Source organism: Vipera ursinii (genome assembly GCF_947247035.1).
Source record: "Vipera ursinii genome assembly, chromosome: 4".
NCBI classification, from domain to species: Eukaryota; Metazoa; Chordata; class Lepidosauria; order Squamata; family Viperidae; genus Vipera; species Vipera ursinii.
The window spans coordinates 98257470-98265069 of record NC_139514.1 but is presented as its reverse complement, the minus strand read 5'-3'; the positions used below and the strand labels follow the sequence as shown (position 1 = coordinate 98265069).

Here is a 7600-nt window from a genome sequence, read left to right as displayed (position 1 = left end):
TGTACCATGCGAGGAAAGAAGCTGTGTGTTACTCGGAGGCGGATTCGAATAGCCTTCGTTTGGCTCGTGAGGCTAGCCCACTCCCACGGGGTTATCCTCTGCCTGAATCAAAAGGCGGCAGGCCATTATTTCGCCAAGACGAGGCGTCGTCGTTCATTCTTCCTCCCGTCAGGATGGCTAAAAATCCTTCTGGCCTTGAGAAGCCCCACTAACCCCCTTTGGACGCCCGTGGGGCGAAGGGGGGGGAGAATTCAGGCGCCAGGGACGAGGAGCAGAAAGGAGATCGCCTCTCTTTCTTTCTCTCTCTCTAGCGCCGCGGTGTCAGGCGGGCCGCCGTTCCTGGTTCACGCCGCAGCGCGTCTCGTGGGCGGCCTCGTCATGGAGGCTGCGGCTCCGTGAAGAGGAGGAGCAGGAGGGAGGCGGCACGGGTGGCTTTCAGTTCAGCCCTTCCAGAGAGGGCCTGGTTCAGCCAGTCTCGAGCTGCCGCCGCCGTCGCCGCCGCCACTCCGAGAGAGCGCTTGTCAAGTTCTGGCGGTTCGCGCCCCAACCTCACAAGCGCCGCCGCCACCGCCTCGGTCTCCTTTGCAGGTGAGGGGAACGTGGCAGGGCTCCGTGGGCGAGGCGCGATAGCTCTCCTCCCAAAGCGGGATTGGTGGCCAAGGGCGGGCTGTGACAGGGGGCTTCGAGTGCCGGGAATATATACGGCACCACCAGGTGTATGTATGTGTGGGGGGGGCGGTTTGCTGAGAGGACGCCGGCGTCTGGCTGGGTGGCGGGGAGGCATCCAGCGCCGGGCGGGACAAGCATAATGTGCGCGTATTGCTAGGCCGGCGCTCGAAGGATATTATGGAAAACGTTGCAGGTTCCGTGCGTAACCGACGTGGCGCTCAGGCTGCTTTCGTCTTTGGCGCTCGGGTCTAGGCTTGCTTGAGGAGCGAGCCCGTACGGAGAGTTCGCGCCGAGATGCTGCAGCAGTTGCTGCTGCTGCTGCTGCTGGTGGTTGTATGTTGAACCCCTGACCCGAGGAGAACCTGACGATTTGCAGGGCTGTCTGGGAGAGAGTAGAATCAAGCATGCGGTCCTTTCCCCCTCCTACCCTATTCCATTTAGTTTATAGGGTCTGATCTCTTTGATTTTTATTTTTTGGGTAGGCAGGTAGTGAGTGCCTGTTACTCGTCCCAGCTTCTGCCAACCTAGCAGTTCGAAAGCACGTAAAAATGCAAGTAGAAAAATAGGGACCACTCCAGTGGGAAGGTAACAGCGCTCCGTGTGCCTTTGGCGTCTAGTCATGCCGGCCACATGACCATGGAGACGTCCTTGGACAAGCGCTGGCTCTTCGGCTTTGAAACGGCCCCTAGAGTCAGAAACGACTAGCACGCATGTGCGGGGGAACCTTTACCTTACTGCAGGTAGCATGGGTCCGGATTACCTACGGCAACACCTGCGGCCGGCCTCAACTTCCCTCAGAGAGGGCATCCTCAGGGTGCCTCCGATCAAAGAATGCCGATTGGTGGCCCCCAGGGGGAAGGCGTTCTCTGTGGGCGCGCCAGACCTGCGGAACCCCTTGCCGGTTGAGCTCCGGATGGCCCCCCGACCTTCGCTCCTTCCGGCGTGATCTAAAAACGTATTTATTTGAGCAATCTGACCTGGTCTGATGGGTTAGGGTTGGGGTTTTAATATGTTTTTAATTATTATTTTAAATTTGGGCATTATATTTAATTGTTTTTTAACTTTTGTATTCTGTTTTTTATATTTATTGCCCTGTACACCGCCCTGAGTCCTTCGGGAGAAGGGCGGTATAAAAATATAATAAATAAATAAATAAATAAATAAATAAATAAATAGTCCTCTGACAAGCCAAGTCAGTGGTAAAACCAGATTCGCTTAACAAACATGTTACTAATTGAACAACTGCAGTGATTGGTTGAACAACGGTGGCAAGAAAGGTCATGGAATCGGGCAAAACTCACTTAAGAAACGTCTCGCTTAGCCACAGAAATTTTGGGCTACCTGTATTTGTATGAATTGTTATGAGCAATTCTTGGGGGGAAAAGCCACAGAGACCAGAGCCTTTCTTCCCAAACTGGTCCATACTGTTTCAAGGCCCTCCTGTAAAAAAAGGAAAGCTTTGCGGACACTGCTCCGGTTCTCCCATATAGACATCTTTGCTGTTTGCCACCCCCCATCCCTTCATCTAATGAATAGTATATGCAATTTTAAACATGAAAAGGTTTTATGCCCACTGCTCTTTAATATATACTTTTAGTGGATTTGTACACTGCCCAGAATACTGTTGGGTGATTTAGAAATGTGACTTGACTATTGCTGTGTTGTGGACAGTTCTACTACAGCTGTTAACTGCTCAGAACATGTGGCAAGAAAGAATTACTTGTGGTTCAGCTCTGATTCATTATTTTGTTAGTTCAGCATTTGGCAACTTTAGTAAAAGAACTAAAGTTTGCTTTTAAACATAATTTATTCCGGTAAGGAAGAGAGTTTGTCTGTGGGATGTTTTTTGCAACAAGGGGTTTCTTAACTGCTACTTAGTGTGGGTATTGAAAGGTCTGCAAGAATACAACCAAGCTTAGAGAGCAACAAGGACCGAAATGAGACAATTCACCATGGCCAACTCACCATGTGACAGTTCTTCACAATCAACTCACCAAAGGACAACTCGCCTTGGGATAATTCAACAATGCAATTTAAATATTTAAAATAATTTAAAAAGTATTTAATTTTTTGTCATTCAGATTTCATTTTATCCCTCCTTTTGCGTTCTTTCTTTAATGATTCTACTCCACCCTTTTTTTCATATTAGTTTAGCTCTTCTTCTGCAGCAAGTTTGTTTCAGCCAATTGGCCACGGCAAGTTGGCTGTGGCGAGTTGTTCTCCTTTACTGGTAATTAATTTTAGTTTTATTTTTGAATTCCATAACAAAGATTCCCACAAGCAGCAATCAGAGATAAATATAGATTCTCAACAAGCATCGCAAGAGAGATTGGAAAAAGGAGCATGGCATCTAAAATATGCTGAAATATTTGCAGTGAAAATATGCTGTAAGAATATGACTTTTTCCATTAGATTTCATTTTCTCTCTTGTAAGTCAGATATATTTTTATCCAAGCTGAATCTTGTTGCATGCATAGAGTTACTCTGCAATGACACAGCAAGTGTATTAAGGTTTATCAATAAATGAGTAGTGTGTGGGGGGTGCTAGCTAATTCTCTGCAAGCAGACACCATCAGAAAACTACAAACTCTGTGACTAATTTAGTGTACCCTCCAACTAGGGATTCAGTCCTGTTCCTCCAAGAACAAACCAGAGAATAATACAAAGCAAAACATAGTTTATTTTTCTTTTATTAACCACTGACGCTTGTTCATTAATAGGTTTTAATAAGATTTACTGTGTCGTGCAAATTGATGCATAGTCTTTTCCTGCCAAATCTTTCATTAAAACTTATATCTGCAAAGGCATTCTGTTCTCTACATCGATACACTGTTAGTTGAAAAAGAAGGTAGCCATCGCCCCCAAAAAATCCTTCACTGATTTTCATGTTCTGTTCCTCCTAGCTTGTATGACTGAATGATGCAGAATGCTGAAGACTCAAGGCTAGGGATAGCACCTCTTTTTGATATTTTTCAGGTCACGTTCCAATGATACTGCTTGGAAATGCATTAGATTGGTTTCAGTGTATCTCACTTCGGTTTGCATATTTAACTGTTTCTTTGTATTGTCTGTTGTATTATTATACATTAATACCCTCTCATTGGAATTATAGTTATAGTTATAGTTATAGTTTATTTGATTTATATACCGCCCTTCTCCTTGGTAGGGACTCAGGGCAGTTCACAGGGCATATATAAAAAGACAATACAAAAATTAAAAAAGGATTAAACCCATGCCCAATTAAAACAGTAATACAAATTTAAAAAACAATTAAAAACCCATAATCCCCCATCAGGCCAGACCAGCTATTTCAAACAGGTGGGTCTTCAGGCCCCGACGGAAAGTTCGGAGGTCTGGTGCCATCCGGAGCTCCACCGGCAGTTGATTCCATAATGCCGGAGCGCCCACAGAGAAGGCCCTCCCTCTGGGGGCCACCAGTCGGCATTCCCTGAGGAGGCCCTCTCTGTGGGAACGCACAGGGCGGAGGGGAATCGATGCCGGCAGCAGGTGGTCCCTGAGGTATCCCGGAAAGCAAATTAACATTTGCTTTCTGAACTGTAGTACAAGGATTTCCCTTCTGGTAGCTCTAATGCCATACTTTTAAACATAGTTTATTGGACTCTCCTCCTGTGGGCACACCCGGTGCTCTACTTGTATATTATTTACAGTTCAAAGTCTAAACCTCAATCTTAAGAAATTGAAAAAATCTGAATACTTGTCTTCTGTGGTACAGTCACTTAACTCTTACTAAAAAAATCCTTGCCCCCCTGGCCTTCAATGCCACTGGGACACAGTTGTAGTGTTGGCAGAAAATCTTTTCTCCCTCACTGTCAAACTGTACAAACCACAGACCAGGGCTGATTAAGAAGATGGTAAGTGTCTGTTCATAACTAGAAGTTGTTTCTTCCGTAGTTCTAAGATCTAACTATCTTGGAATAAGTGACTGGCCCAAAGTCACTCAGCCAGCTTTCATGTCTAAGTCAGGACTAAAACTCACAGTCTTCTGCTTTCTAGCCTGGTGCTTTAAGCACTAGGCCAAACTGGTACTCTGTTTAAATAGATATAGATAATTCATATTATGGAGTAGGAAAAAACCCTCCTTTTCATTGCTCCTGTCACAGTAAAAAAAATAAATCACAGAAATCTCGTTTTATTTTTGTTTTAGGTGATTCAAAGAGATACAACTGAACACTACTTAGAAATAATCATAAAATGTCTTTCCTATTTTCACTAACCCCTATTAATCTGTTTCCTCACTTGTTTTTATAGTTGTGTTGAGCTGATTATGTATTTTGTAATGAAAAGTATTTTAAAATCAGACAAATACATTTGTAATATGTCTGTATAGATAATGGGATGGAATCAAAATTATTCTATTTTGAATATTGCCCCCCTTTGCAAATTTATTTTTTTCTGCCAGCCTTGTAGATGAAAAATCAAAATCAGAGCAAGTTGTTACATTTTATTTTTAGGATCATACTTGAGCAAAGTATACAGGGCCTATATACAGGGCCTGTAGATCACTAAGTGTCTCTTAGATTAGGCTAGAGAGGGGAAAATACTGGCTCTTCAGAAAGCTGATCACATGACCACAAGGCACTGCAACCATCATAATTATGAGTCAGTTGCCAAGCATCTGAATTTTGATCATATGACCTTGGAGATGCTGCAATGGTAGTAAGTGAAAAATGGCTATAAGTCACTTTTTTCACTGCTGTTATAACTTCAGACGGTCTCTAAATGAACTGTTATAAGTTGAGGACTACCTGTTCCACTGAAAAAGAAAAGCAAGAAATCCAAGAAGAAACCAGCATGGTTGCACAAAGATCTCTCTGATAAACTGAAAGACAAAAAAGGCAAGTACAAAAAATGGAAAGAGGACATATAACTAAGGCAGAATGTCAGCAGTTAGCCTGAATCTGCATAGATGAAGTCAGGAAAGCAAAGGCTTAGGATGAACTAAGACTTGCAACAAAAATAAAAGATAATAAAAAAAGTTTTTTCCAAAATATATGTAACAAGAATAAAGTTAAGGAAACAGTAAGTTCAGTAAGGAAAGTGGATGGCAAAGAAGTAACAGGCGGTAGACAGAAAGGAGAATTTGCTTAACTCATTCTTTGCATCGGTCTTTATACAAAAAGAAACTATAACTCAACCTACCAAAAATGTAACCATAAAAGACAGACTAAAAATAAAAAAATAAAATAAGCAAGAAAATGGTAAGAGAATACCTGTATGAATTTGATGAATATAAATCACCGGGACCTGATGGATTGCATCCCAGAGTTCTGATGTTATCACAGATGTTATTGCAGAACAATTGTACCACATCTTTCAAAAATCCTGGAATACTGGCAACTACCTGAGGATTGGAAAAGAGGTGATGTGGTTTCCATCTTAAAAAAAAGTGGGGGGAAACAGACCCAGGAAACTCCAAACCAATAGAAGGGGGACTCATCAAATTTGCAGATGACACTAAGCTGGCAGGAATAGCCAACACCCCAGAAGACAAGCTCAGGATCCAAATGTATCTTGACAGAGTTGAACAATGGCCCCTATCCAATCAAATAAAATTTAATGTGGAGAAAAGCAAGTTTTAATACTTAGGCAAGAAAAACCAAAGGTACAGGTATGGATTAGGCAAAACCTGGTTCAAAAACAGTAACTGTGAGAGGGACCTTGTCCTAGTGGACAATCACTGAAATATGAGCCAGTAGCAGCAAAAAAAGCTAATACAATCCTTGGTTGCAAAAACAGAGGCATAAAATAAAAATCGCGTGAAGTATTAGTGCCGCTTTATAAAACCTTTGTAAGACCACACCTGGAACACTGCATCCAGTTTTGGTCACAACAAAGATGTTGGGACTTTATAAAAAGTGTAGAGAAGAGCAACTAAGATGTTTAAGGACTAAAACATGAGAACAGTTGCAGGGTATGGGTATGTTAGGTATGGCTAATCTAGAGAAAAGAAGGTCTAGGGGTGACATGCTAGCACTATTCCAGTATTTGAGGGGTTGCCACAAAAAAGGGGGGGGCAACTTATTTTCCAAACCACGAGAAGGCAAGACAAGAAAAATGCATGGAAATTAATCCAGGAGAGAAGCGATCTGGAATTAAGGAGAAACATTCTAAACGTGAGAACAATTAACCAGTGGAACAGCTTGCCTTCAGAAATTGTGGGTGCTTCATCATTGGAGGTGTTTAAGAAGAGACTGGACAGTCACTTGTCTGAAATGGTATAGGGTCTCCTGCTTAAGCAGGGGGTTGGACTAGAAGATCTCCAAGGTCCCTTCCAGCTCTATTCTGATTAAATTGATTAATGCTCTTCTGGAAGGCCAAGACGTGGGAGCAGACCTCATCTCCAGTGGGAGAATATTCCCCCCCTCCCACTTTACTGGTGTCATTTACCTTCTACAAAACACCATTTTCAAAGGGAAGGGATAATTCTGTTTTATTGATACAGATGCTCTGTTTTTGCACATTAGTAAGTTCTGCTGCCTTGTCAGTCGCTGCCTTCCAATCAGTGGAAGAGCAGCAGAGCGACTAAGCTTTCACCTAATTGGCTACAGGCTGTATTTTGGGAGGAATTTTGCTAGAGGGAAGGGCTGCAGTCTTTCACCAGCAGAGTCCAGTCTGACTTTGATTCATCATCTGAAGGGAAATCCCCAGATAAGGCATAAAGCTTTTAGAGAGGAGGAAGAAAATAAGCATGATAATTATTCCACGGAAACTTACTCATCATCGGGATGATGCAATTGAAAAGATATGGCTACTCCTACATTAGAGGATTTTGCTTGCTTCATGGGAGTGCCGATTAGAAATAGCTACAAAAGGTATGTAGGAGGTTGATTTTTTTTAAAAAAAATCACTGAATGTTTAAAGAGTTTTCTGCATTATGCTGCACACCATATGTGTTACTTGGGCAAGGAAT

At 42.9% G+C, this 7600-nt stretch overlaps 1 protein-coding gene across 3 annotated transcripts in view; it reads left to right on the top strand.

Moving 5' to 3' along the window:
* The first annotated feature begins 315 nt into the window (after nt 1-315).
* The window catches only part of MBNL2 (muscleblind like splicing regulator 2), a 69386-nt gene continuing 62101 nt past the window's right edge, over nt 316-7600 (top strand). For all 3 annotated transcript variants that reach the window (XM_083361710.1, XM_083361709.1, XM_083361708.1), the window contains exon 1: nt 316-588. The gene's annotated coding sequence lies outside the window, so the exon portion shown is untranslated. The remainder of the gene's footprint in view (nt 589-7600) is intronic.